Source organism: Miscanthus floridulus, chromosome 11 (assembly GCF_019320115.1).
Source record: "Miscanthus floridulus cultivar M001 chromosome 11, ASM1932011v1, whole genome shotgun sequence".
NCBI lineage: Eukaryota > Viridiplantae > Streptophyta > Magnoliopsida > Poales > Poaceae > Miscanthus > Miscanthus floridulus.
This window is the reverse complement of record NC_089590.1, coordinates 73,393,870-73,407,727: the sequence shown is the minus strand read 5'-3', so window position 1 is coordinate 73,407,727 and position 13,858 is coordinate 73,393,870.

The following is a 13,858-nucleotide window of genomic DNA, read 5'->3' as shown; positions in this document are numbered from 1 at the left end:
CCAAGGGCCCAATTGGCCGTTGGGCCAATTGGCGGAGATCATCTAATATTCTCCCCCTTGATCTCACCTTATGATTTAAACTCAACTTACTTACTTTATCTTGTTCCCATTCCATCATAGATCAGTGCATAGAGCGTGCCTCATCGTCACGGTCAGTTGCCATTAGATTAAACAGCTACAATGCGCTTCTCTGTTTTGAAACAGATTCTCAACTAGGCCTTTATTGTCTAGGAATCATAGGCTTTCCCTTAAACCCATACCAGCTAAGTGTTCTCTGAACATGCTGGGTGGTAAGCCTTGTGTAAGCGGATCCATGAGCATCTTTTCTGTTCTTATATGCTCAAGACTAATTATATGATCCCAGACTTTGTCTTTCACAGCATAATACTTTATGTCAATGTGTTTGGCAGCACCACTTGACTTATTGTTGTGAGCATAATATACTGTTGGATTATTATCGCAGTATAACTTGAATGGTTTATGTATGTCGTCTACCACTTTCAACCTGGACATGAATTTCTTCAGCCAATTCACCTGCCCAGTGGCCTCATAACATGCTACAAACTCGGCATACATTGTGGACAATGTAGTGACGGTTTGCTTTGAGCTTTTCTACGATATAACTCCTCCCGCGAGAGTGAATATGTATCCTGACATGGATTTTCTGTCATCTCCTGCATAATCAGAATTTGTATACCCCTCTATGTGCAGGGAATCAGATCATCTATATGTTAGCATGAGACCCTTCGTACCTTGCAGGTAACGCAAAACTTTCTTTACTAATTTTTAGCGTTCTATTCCTAGATTACTCTGATATCTGCCAAGTAACCCGGTAACAAATACTAAGTCAGGACGAGTACACACTTGAGAATACTATAAACTCCCGACAACTGAACTATATAGAACCGCTTTCATTTGATCGATCTCATATTGGTTCCTAGGACATTGAAATTCCCCATATCTGTCGCCCTTGACTATGGGAGCAGGTGAAGACTTATAATTTTGCATAATGTATTTCTTTAGAACCTTTTCTAAGTATGCCTTTTGTGATAATCCTAAAACCCCTTTTCTCTATCTCAGTGAATCTCTATTCCTAGGACGAATGAAGCTTCACCGAGATCCTTCATATCAAACTTCGAGGACAAGAACTTCTTTATTTCTAGTAGTAGATTAACATCACTGCTAGCGAGCAAGATGTCATCCACATACAAGACTAGAAAAATGTATTTCCCATTCTTGAACTTTGCATAAACGCAATTGTCCTCTATATTTTCTTGAAACCCAAACTATTTATTGTACTATCAAACTTCAAATACCACTGTCTTGAAGCTTGTTTTAATCCGTAAATGGATTTCTTCAGGCGGCATCCTATACGTTCTTTTCCTTCCACAACAAAACCTTTCGGTTGTGCCATATAAACATTTTCCTCTAGGTTCCCATTTAGGAACGCCGTCTTAACATCCATCTGACGTAATTCTAAATCATAATGTGCTACAAGCGCCATCATGATTCTAAAAGAATCCTTACATGAGACTGGAGAAAATATCTCATTATAATCTATACCTTCTCTTTGCGTGAAACCTTTCATCACAAGTCACGCTTTAAACCTTTCTATATTCCCTTTAGAGTCATGTTTAGTTTTATAGACCCATTTACAGCCTACTGTCTTAGCTCCTTTTGGAATTATTTCTAAGTTCCAAACATCATTGGTTTTCATTAATTTTATTTCATCTTCCATAGCTTCAAGCCACTTGGATGAGTGAGTGCTTCTCATGGCTTCTTCAAATGAGGTGGGATCACCCTCCATTTGAAATTCCTCGCATTCATAAACTTCATAGTCATCAGGAATGGCTGATCTCCTGACTCTTTGAGACCTTCTAGGGGCCTCGTTAGATGACGCTTGTTCTATATGAGGCTGTTGTTGCTCTCCTTTATGTGTGACAACGGGTTCTTGGGGATCCTGAAGGATAGGTTCCTCATGTTCATTCATTGTTGCCACAGGAGAACTAACAATAGGTGTTGTTACTACAGTGTCTTGCACTATTGCTACAGCAACAACAGGTAGCGTGAAGAATGGCTCCTAAACCATAGGAGTGGGCATGTATACCCTCTTCTCTTCTAAACTAATTTCTCATGCTACCATGCTCCCCCTGATCATATCATCCTCCAAGAAGACGGCATGTCTTGTTTCTACAAACTTTGTTTGTCTGTCACAACAATAAAAGCAATAACCTTTTGACTTTTCTAGATAGCCAATGAAATGGCAACTGACTGTCTTGGAGTCTAGCTTCCCTATGTTTGGGTTAAAAACTTTTGCCTCAGCTAGACAACCCCACACACGTAAATAGTTAAGTGAGGGTTCCTTTCCTATCCACAACTCATACGGTGTTTTGGGCACTGACTTGCTTAGCACTCGATTAAGAATATGAATGGCGGCTTTTAACGCCTCCATCCATAAACTTATCGGTAGGGTAGAGTAGCTTATCATGCTTCTTACCATATCCATTAAGGTACGGTTGTGTCTTTCAGCTAATCCATTCTACTGAGGCTCACCCGGTGTAGAATACTAGGCTACTATGCCATTTTCCTGTAAGAACCTTCAACCTTACAAAAGGTCCAGGAACTTGGCCATATGGGGTGTGTCGACCGTAGTACTCTCCCCCACGGTCGGACCTTACTACCTTAATCTTTAAGTTGTGCTAATTTTCTACTTCAGCCTTAAATATCTTAAATTTATCCAATGCTTCCGATCTTTCCTTAATTGGATAAATATTGCCAAAACGAGAATAGTTATCTATGAATGTTATAAATGAATCATAACCATCCATACTTCTCACAGAAAAAGGACCACAGATGTCTAGGTGAACTATTTTCTAAAATTCCTACGCTTCATTTGGCATCTTTCTTTATTTTCTTAACGTACTTTCCTTTTATGCAATTTGCATTGTTCTAAATCTAAAAATTCTAAAGGCGGAAGAATTGATTTCTTAATCAATCGCTCTATTCTCCCCCTTGAAATATGGCCTAAACGATAGTGCCATAATTTCGATAATATATCATGAACTCTCTTCCACTTATTACTTGCATTCATAGACGAGGAGACATTCACATGCTCAGTGCTCACATCATTCACATTCTCAGAAAGTGATAATAAATAAAGCTTGTCTTTTTGGAAGGCAAGACCAACACACTTATTATTAATCACAATCCGACATTTGCAATTACCAAAATGGCAATATATCCATCACCATCTAAATGTGAAACACTTATTAAGTTTCTTCGCAAAGAGGGTACATAAAAACTTCTGAAAGCTTAAGTACAAAACCATCAACTAATTCTAGAGAGAGATCTCCAATGGTGTCGACACAGAATTTCGTCCCGTGCCGAGGACACACGCAGCAAGCCGGAAGGGTCCGCTCGATGGAGCAGATCCACCTAGCTACAGTGCAAGGGTGGTCGATCCTGCGCAATCCTCCTGAGACATGCCGGTCAATTTGACCCTGCAATTGATAAGGAGAGAAAGCTTATCAGCAATTAAGGGTGGAACATGTCGGTGTTGCCAGACAGTCCCGAATGTACGGCTCTGAGAGCCGATATGAGAGGAGATCGACTAAATAGTCGATTCTAGCATATTCATAAGAATAAATCGGTTAAAGCTCATGGGGTTGTGTAAGAAGAATCGGTTATCATCCAAGATAGATATAATTCGAGCAATAATTCGATCAATGGCAATAAGATATCGATGATGATTGGTTTAAACTGAGCCAATGATTACAAGTAACCGAACCCCTTTTTATATAAAGAAACAATTCAACACCACTTAACCATTTAATAAAGATAAATCTAATGAACATGTTAGATCTCATCTATCGCCATGACCAGTGGGGCATGAGACAGAATCATGCAGGCTGTGGAAACAACAATAGACTCGACGACCCTAACTCATTACTAATATCAGTGGGGCATGAGGCAGAATCATGCAGGCCGTAATACAATAATAAGATCATGGGGCTAACATATCTTTCAACTTATCTCTACTTCAATGATCTCGTGATGTGAACTATTCGTGAAAGCATTCGATATCGGCTAAACAGCCAATTCAGGCATAGCGCACAGTTAAGGTCATGCCTTCTTAGGAACAAATCTATCAACTAACGATCCCCACTCTACGGTGCTAACAGTGGGGTGAGAGGCAGAATCCCACAGGCCGTGATAACATGCCATGGAACGGTTCTCGCTAACCAATAGATGTACTCAAGATCGAACATGCCTTAACCGCACACTATGCACGATTAAGATTGATATAAAATAGTCGATAAAAACATAACTCATCGTTTAAGATGTAGATTAGATCAGTTTTAGATTAGCAAATGATAGGTTAAATAAGATATAAGGCCGATCTAGATCAATCTCAATCGGGTAGAGTGATATTGCTGTAATTAGATAAACAATGAAAGCAATAAGCAATATCGGTAACTTAATGAATCTACCAAAGACTGCCATTCAAAGGTAGAGCCGATAACTTGACCTTGATCTAGTTCAAGCAGTGGGGTGTGAGGCAGAATCACACATGCCATACTTGAACTAGACAAGAGTCGATAACTAGCCTATACCAGAGTCGCAGTGGGGGTCGACCGGATCGATGCAACCATACGAATAGAGGTATAAACCATGACGGTACTTACAACAAGCAGTGGAGGTCGACCGGATTGATGCAGCCGAACTTGCTGAAGAACTCGCCGAGATCTACTCTACTCCTACTCCTAAGGGGTGGCCAGAGCTGAAAAAGTAATTGACTTGTATTTGATTGATTGGTTCTTCCTTACACTAGCCGGGGTTTGATATTTATACCCGGAGTCTTAGACATGAATCCTACTCAAGCACGATTTGTTACAATCTTTGGCATAAAAACAAAACATTCCTAATTTAAGATAACTTGGACTCTAATCTTTCCCTTTTTGTAGAGTCCAGCATGTCTTGTCCCAGCGCCGATCATAGCTTCTGCCGTTATCTGCTGGCGCTATCTGAAGAATGCCGATTCCAGTGCCATATTCGAATCAGCTGGTTTCAATCTACACACAATTGATTCCTTGCTAACATGATTCTAGGAGCTTTCGATCCTCTGAAATCCTTATTCCAAATTCTGGTGTAAACACATGCCCCCCAATTTTGGGATAAAAGTAATTTTATTCCAAAATTATCACGTCTTCATCTTTGATGGGTTTGCGGTCATGAGTAGAGAATCTTGATCTAGGGTCTACTGTTTGCCGCCGCCTATGTCAGCCCATGAGCCCATGCTTCACAACTTTTATGAGAGCATCATTGTTTCACGGGTACTTGGACTCATCCTTCTAGGCCGGCTATAAAATGCCTTTCCAACCCCGGCGAGAGCAACTCAACTATTCAGCTATGTTTCTCTTCTTTCTGCCCTCTCGAGCTCTAACTTCACTGGACCCTCCATGGTCCATCCCTTTGCTATGAAGATCTTAAGTGGTTAGAAGAATTCTTGTGCATAGGGTGATCGCGTCGCTCATTCTAGCACCTTGTCGAGCAAGAGAATCAGCTATTACGGCTAGAAGAAGTCTTGTGATACCGCCTGAGTCTTCTCTCTATGCTCGCAAAGCTGTTCTAGTGTTTGCAAGGGCTAAAATGTGTGGACACCTTTCCCTTGTTTGCTTCATCAAATGCCCACTGGGAAAGCCACAGACTTCTTTCCCGTAGTTCTCAATCACTGAGAAACTAGTTAGGTGTTTGTTAAGCGGGCGACCTTTCCCCTTCTTCTGATATAAGTTTGTTCACTAGCCGATGTGACTTGATTCATGATAACCTTCGGCCTCGTGGGGACCTGGACTCCCTTCAATCCAAAGAAGTCTTGGGGGGTTAATTTTTTGGTCAATGTAAATTCTTTGTATCCATCCCACGTCATTTCGTAATCTAGGAAGCTATAAGTCTGAATCTGTTATCTCTTCGTTATCTATCCCCTGAAATCCCGGAGTGCTGATCCGTTTCCGTATCTACTTTCAGTTTTCACACCTTCGGCGAAATTCATCTCCTCACCTCTCTGGGCTATATATTCGGACCACGGCTTGGGTTTAGAAAGCTACTTGCCTTGTCTCAAACCTTCTGCGTCCTTGATACAGTTCCTGCTCTTCTATAGGTTTGAGATCATGGAGAACAGCAAGAGGCCTGCTGAGGAGACTCTTAACGGGCCTGCATCATCACGCCAGCGCCTTCATCATCGGGAAGGTGCCACTCAGGATGTCCCCATTGTTTCGGAGCATAGGGTCGATCCGGCTCAGCCTTTGAGATCATCTTCAACACTGATTTGTCGCCAACTCCCTAATTATTTGAGGAGGCAGATCGATAATGTCGATCTAATCGCTTCCATCGATCGGACTGATCAGAGTCTATCCAATTACCTTTCCCTTGCAGAATTGGCTCTGGCCATGATTCATATCCGATCATCCTCCGAGGCCAACCTGAGGGAGCGGTTGGCCAGGGCTGAAGCTAGAATCACAGGTGAGACGGCCACCATAATCTCCCTAGCTTTTCTTAACTTTGCTTTTGAGATTTTCTGATCATCCCTTCCTTTGAATTTTAGATCTGACTGCTCAGTTGGAAAGCCTTCGATCAGCCATAGATCACACGGTGGGATTTGTCAATGCCAAGGGCATTGTTCCAGTAGTCCGTTTGCATGACATTCCAAACCGCGTCAGGGAGGTTACTCTCCATGGTGTCCACCATGGCGCTGCCGTAGCGTTGGCCACTGCACAAGCCCGCTCTGGCCACAATCTCTAGCTTCTCCCTCATGGTTTCCTAGATGTAGTGCCCCCCGGGGATCATGAGCATTTGATTAGGGAATTCTTTAGCGCCGCCAACTCTGTAGCTTTCAATACTTTGGCCGATGATGTAGTGAGCAAAGTGTTCTCCAACCCGTAGCTTGTAATAAGTGATTTCTTAGCAAACAATTCCTTCATCTTGAATGACTTTTCTTTGTTTCGTACTTCATATTATGCGCATTACTTCATCCATGTTTGCTTTTCTCTTATAGGCGATACGTATCGTACCGGCTTTTGTCCCTTTGGGTTCAATTTTTGCACTAAAGGCGATACCTTGCTGATATCGGCTATTAGAGCCGTCGATCGAACAAATCGGTTATTTAAGTGTTAATCCAAACGCTGGGATAATATTTCTTCAGATATTTCCCATTGATTGCTCGACCAAACTCTTCTTCCCCTCCTAGTGTCTCCAGAATATACGCATTACCAGGCGCACAACGCTTGATCCGATAAGGCCCCTCCCAATTGGGTGACCATTTGCCGAACTTGCTGTCCTTTGACCTGATCGGCAATTTCACTTTCCAGACCAAATCTCCTTCAGAAAATTGCTTATTCTTGACTTTTTTATTGTAATATTTTGTGACCCTCAGTTTATTGGCTTCAATATTTTCAAGAGCGCGCGACCGAAGGCAACTCAAGTCTTCTAAGCCATCCATCATAAGATTTTTGTAGACTTCGGCTGTCAAATTGTTTTGTAACGTAACACGCCTCGATCTGGTCTAAACTTCCCAAGGAAGGACTACATTATGGCCATACACAAGTTCATAAGGTGATGTTTTAATTGATCCATGATAGGCCATCATGTATGCCTATAGTGCCTCATTAAGCGTCGAATGCCACTTCCTTGGCTGTTCCTCAATTTTTTTCTTGATCAGCTTGATCATAATCTGATTGGACACCTCTGCCTGGCCATTAGCCTGAGCATAGTAAGGAGTTGAATTTAGCAGCTTGATCCCCATACTGGCAGCAAAATCTTTGAATTCCTCTGATGTGAACATGGTCCCTTGATCGGTAGTGATGGTTTGAGGAATCCCAAAACGATACACGATATGTTCCTTGACAAAATCAATCATGTTTTTTGAAGTTACCGTTTTTAGGGGAATCGCCTCAACCCACTTGGTGAAGTAATCTGTTGCTACCAATATGAACTTATGTCCTTTGCTCGAGGGTGGAAAGATCTGGCCAATCAAATCAATTCCCTAGCCCCGAAACGGCCATGGCTTGATTATTGGGTTCATGGCCGACGCAGGCGATTTCTGGACATTACCAAAACATTGACAGTCTTGGCATCCTTTGTAATATTCAAAGCAGTCTTCTAATATTGTTGGCCAGAAATATCCAGTCCTGCGAATAATCCATTTCATCTTATAAGCTTATTGATGAGCCCCACATATCCCTTCATGCACTTCGCCCATCAAAACCTTGGCTTCTTCTTGATTCAGGCATTTGAGTAATGCCCCATCGATGGTTATGTAATATAGCTGGTCATCTAGTAAAATGTACTTAGTCGATTTATACCTTAGCTTTCTGGTAACTTTCTGTGACGGATTTCTAAGGTAGTCAACTATCTCAACTCTCCAATCATTGTCCGAGGTTTCATTACTCAGGATTTCTTGAACCACTCGATAACCTGATGCACTGTGAGCCAAACGGTTAGCTTCCTGATTTTGCGCCCTCGGAATTTGTTGAAATGAGACATGAGTAAATTCCCTGAGCAACCTTTCGCATTTGTCATAATATCTCCTCAGAGTATTCTCTTTGCACTCATGCAGGCTGATCATCTGATTAATAATTAACTGTGAGTCTCCAACTATTTCAATCGCTTTGTCCTTTACCTCATAAACAAGTTGAATTCCTTTGAGAACAGCCTCATATTCTGCTTGATTATTGGTGACCATTGGTTTGGTTGGAAAAGCAAACTCAAAATTTGAACCCCGAGGCGAAATAATAACAATACCAATGCCACCACCTTGCTTACATGATGACCCATCGAAGAATAACGTCTAGGGCATTGGCTCTACATGATTCATGCTTGGCTTATGATGCTGGGTGACGAAATCAGCTATTACCTGCCCTTTAACTGCTTTAGCCGATTCGTACCTCAAGTCAAATTCTGATAGCGCGAGAATCCATTTTCCTACTCTCCCATTTAGTATCGGCATCGATAACATGTGCTTGATCACATCAGCCTTGGAAACAACCGTGCACTCGGTCGATAATAAGTAATGCCGCAACTTGGTACAAGAGAAGTATAAGCACAAGCATAACTTTTCAGTGGGAGAATATCTTGTTTCTGGATCTAAAAGTCTCCTACTTAGATAGAAAACCACTCGCTCTTTTCCTTCAAATTCTTGTATCAAGGCCGATCCAATTGTTTGGTCATCGGCCGATATGTACACCTTGAAAGGTTTACCTTGCTGAGGAGGGACCAGCATGGGTGGACGCTTCATATATTCCTTTATCTCCTTAAACACCTTCTGTTGTACGTCACCCCATCTAAATTCTTGATTATTCTTTAATTTCAACAAGGGAGAAAACGACAGAACCTTCTCCGACAAATTTGAAATAAACCTTCTGATGAAATTAATCTTGCCAAGCAAAGATTGCAACTCTATCTTAGTAGTCGGGGGCACTGCGTCGTCAATTGCTTTCATGCTCTTCTGACCAACTTCGATTCCTCTCTCGTGGACCATAAAACCCAAGAATTGTCCAGCTGACACTCCAAAAGCACATTTATTAGGATTCATCTTCAGACCATGTTTCCTCGTGCATTCCAGAGTCTCCCACAAATCAGCTAGATGCTCTTTGTATCCTTTCGATTTTATCATCACATCATCAATGTAAATCTCAACAATCCCGCCGATCAACTTATGAAATATATAATTCATTGCCCTTTGATAAGTGGCACCAGCATTCTTTTGATCGAAGGTCATTACAGCCCACTCGAACAAGCCGATTGCGCCAGGGCACCTAAAAGCGGTTTTCGCTATGTCCTCCTCACCCATGAAAATTTGGTTATACCCCGCATTGCCGTCCATGAAACTAATAACTTTGTGCCTGGCTGCTGCATCTACTAACATGTCGGCTATCGGCATCGGATAACCATCCATGGGTGTGGCTTTATTCAGATCCTTGAAATCGATGCAAACCCTTAGTTTCCCATTCTTCTTGTATACAGGGACAACATTCAATATCCATTCTGCATATCGGCATGGTCGGATAAATTTTGCCTTCAGTAGTCTCTCAGTCTCCTTTTTAATATCATCAAGCACGTTCGGATTAAATCTCCTTGGAGCTTGCTTAAATGGCCGATATCCAGGCTTGATTGGCAACCGATGTTCGATAATTGACCGGTCTAAACCAGGCATTTCATAGTATTCCCAAGCAAAGCAGTCTTTAAATTCTTTTAATAGATCAATTAATTCTCGCTTATACTCTAGATCCAATTTAGCACTTACGTACGTCGGCCTAGGCCTGTCTCCAGAACCAATATCCACTTCCTCCAAGTCATCGGCCGATGTGAAGCCATGCCCCACTTTACCATCTGTACCATCTATTGGATTATCCATTAAAACAGATTTCCAAAGCTGACTGCTTGGATCGGCTGTTGACTTTCACCATCGATTTTGAATTCTGATGGCAACAGAAAGGCCATTTGGATATTAGCCGATGGCTACTCTCTATTGGCTATTTGCCTTGAGTGCCATACTCGAAGTTTACCGGATACCTGAGCCTGTTCCAACTCCTTATTCCTTAGGCGCTGCACCCTTCTCTTTTGGCTCCTCGTTAGTCCTTCGGGGTGCCATTGGCCTTCCTGCCAAATGTGTTCTTTCTTGTTGCTTCCTTCTTCATGATCAGTCCAGTCTTGGTCAACAACTCTTTTTCCTAGCCGATCATGAATACTTTTATTTTTTAAGCGTCGATCCATGTTATTATGATGATATGCATCCTAGGCATGGATAGACCGGCGGTTGATCTGAGATTGCCTAAACTCCCAATATTGATTGCTGCATTCTAGACAGTCATATATAGTAGACAACTTCAAACCTTCATTCCAGCAGTATCTGAAGAAATGACAATTCCAGTGCTATTCGGCTTGCCTCCTTTCATACCTCTCTGCTTCTAGTTGACGCTGGTATTCTTGATCCTCTAACCATCGCTGATAATCCTCTTCCTTCTACCGATGTCACTTATTCAACAAGATTCGAGATGTAACTCGCGGCTTCGTCGCACCATCCTTTGACGTTTCCCCCTATTCATATCGGCTCTTTCGCTAATCACGACGTTTCCTAATCTCTCTGTATTCATCGGCCGATGTTTGCATCTTGGGATCAATTGTTCCAGCTTCTCTTGATTTAGCCGATGTTAGAACCTTAGTTTTTTCTTTGAATAGCCCGATGTCAACCATATTTTGATCTCCTGGGAAAGGATTATCATCAACTTTCATCTTTCGAGGTGTATCAAACTTGAGCCTTCCTTGCTGAATAGCTCTCTGTATGTGCTGCCGGAAAATTCTGCATTCATTGGTGGAATGGGAAGTAGCATTATGGAACTTGTAGAACTTCTTATTCTTTAATTATTTAGGGGGCAACATAACATGATTGTCCGGTAATTTGATCTGGCCCTTCTCAAGTAAGAAGTCAAAGAGCTTGTCTGATTTTGTGACATCAAAGTCATAGCTCTCCTTGACTCCTCTCCCCCAAGGATTTGGCACCATCACTGTCTTCTTGCCCCAATTCCATTTAGCTGCAGCAACCTCCTCTTCTTTATCCTCATAGTCATCATCGACTAAGTATGGATCATGAGCTTTGGCTATGGTGGTACTCTTCTGGAATCGGGTATCTCTGCGCATACTCTGGAATTGGCTATTGAGCGCTGCTACTCATTGAGCCAACTGACCCAAGTTATCAAATTCTTGCCCTAGCAACTTTTCTTTCCACATTGGCAGCATTCCCTGGACGGCTAAAGCAGCTAACTGATCATCTGCCAAGCTCAATGAGAAGCACAAGTTCCTAGTCTCTTAGAATCTCTAAAGAAACTCAGTGTCCGATTCGTTAGTCCTCTGTCTCATGGTTGTTAAATCGGTTATCTTCTTTTCTTCAGTCCCAGTGTAAAAATATGTATGAAACTTCTTCTCTAGGTCAGCCCAATTGGCAATGGAGTTGACTGGTAGTGATGAGAACCAAGTGAAGGCTGGCCCTGATAGGGATAAGGAGAAGAAACGAACTCGGTGGGCATCCTCAACTGATGCTTCGCCCAATTGTGTAAGGTACCGACTGACATGTTCTATTATGCCTGTACTGTCTTGACTAGTGAACTTGGTGAACTCTGGGAGCCTGTAATTTGTAGGAAGAGCGATCGAATCATACCATTCTGGATATGGACATTTGTACGAAAAAGTCATTCCTTTTGGCTTTAGACCGAACTGATTCTTCATCATCTTGGTCACCTTCAGCAGCAACTCGTCAGCTTGCGGATTTGGATTTCTTGGCACTTGCTGACCCATCTGTGGATTGAAATCTCACGTGCCTTGATATCCTGGATTTGGTATCATGTGGAGGGTGCTATAATCCGTGCCATAGTGATAGCCTTGTGGAACCTCAATTTGTTGGGTCCTTTGCTGGCTTGCTGCTTGAAGTCTCTGATTATAGACATAAGGATCTATATCTCTATGGATCCTTTGAATTGATGGTGCTATCTTCTGAGCCGACGATGGTGTATGGCCTGATGTGCCAAAATTGATCATTTGGTTTTAACTTTGCCCCGCTGACTGATGCACATGCTGTATCGATGGTCTAGGATTATACTATATCTAATTCGCAGTAGTACCTGGAGTTTGTTCAGATGAACCTTGAAGTGTCTGGACATCACCATTACCAGCTGGTGCTGCTTCTTGATGGCTGGTGCTGACTTGATTATTCCCTTGGGTCAACAGATCTGGAATGTTGTAACAAGTTGATCCAACCTGACTAACTGGAATTCCACGAATCGCCTCTTTCATGGCGTTGTGAAATGTGTCAACGAAAGCTTCATTGCGGCTTGATAGAGCATCCCGAACAGATTTGTCTATGGCTCCCGTAAAGAAACGTCTTTCTTCAGCTTCGACTGTATCTGTCTGCCCATGTAGTAGAACTCTTGGTAGTGGAAATTTCTGAATAATGGTGATGTCACGTGTTTTGGTGTAGGACAACAAACACTTCTTCTGAAATTCTTCTGTAGCTTTATTGATGGTATCCTTATCTTCATCAAGTAGGTCTTCATATTGTACCATAAGGATGTTGTCGTTGTTGTGAACCGCCATGACAATTGTGGTGTCCCACCGCGTGTGCCAGAAATGTGTGTCGACACAGAATTTCATCCCGTGCCGAGGACACACGCAGCAAGCCAGAAGGGTCCGCTCGATGGAGCAGATCCGCCTAGCTTCAGCGCAAGGGTGGTCAATCCTACGCAATCCTCCCGAGACATGCCAGTCAATTTGACCCTGCAATTGATAAGGAGAGAAAGCTTATTAGTAATTAAGGGCAGAACATGCCGGTGTTGCTAGACAGTCCCGAATGTGTGGCTCTGAGAGCCGATATGAGAGGAGATCGACTAAATAGTTGATTCTAGCATATTCATAAGAATAAATCGGTTAAAGCTCATGGGGTTGTGTAAGAAGAATTGGTTATCATCCAATATAGATATAATTCGAGCAATAATTCGATCAATGGCAATAAGATATCGATGATGATTGGTTTAAACTGAGCCAATGATTACAAGTAACCGAACCCCTTTTTATATAGAGAAACAATTCAACACCACTTAACCATTTAATAAAGATAAATGTAATGAACATGTTAGATCTCATCTATCGCCATGACCAGTGGAGCATAAGGCAGAATCATGCAGGCCGTGGAAACAACAATAGACTCGACGACCCTAACTCATTACTAATATCAGTGGGGCATGAGGCAGAATCATACAGGCCGTAATACAATAATAAGATCATGGGGCTAACATATCTTTCAACTTATCTCTAC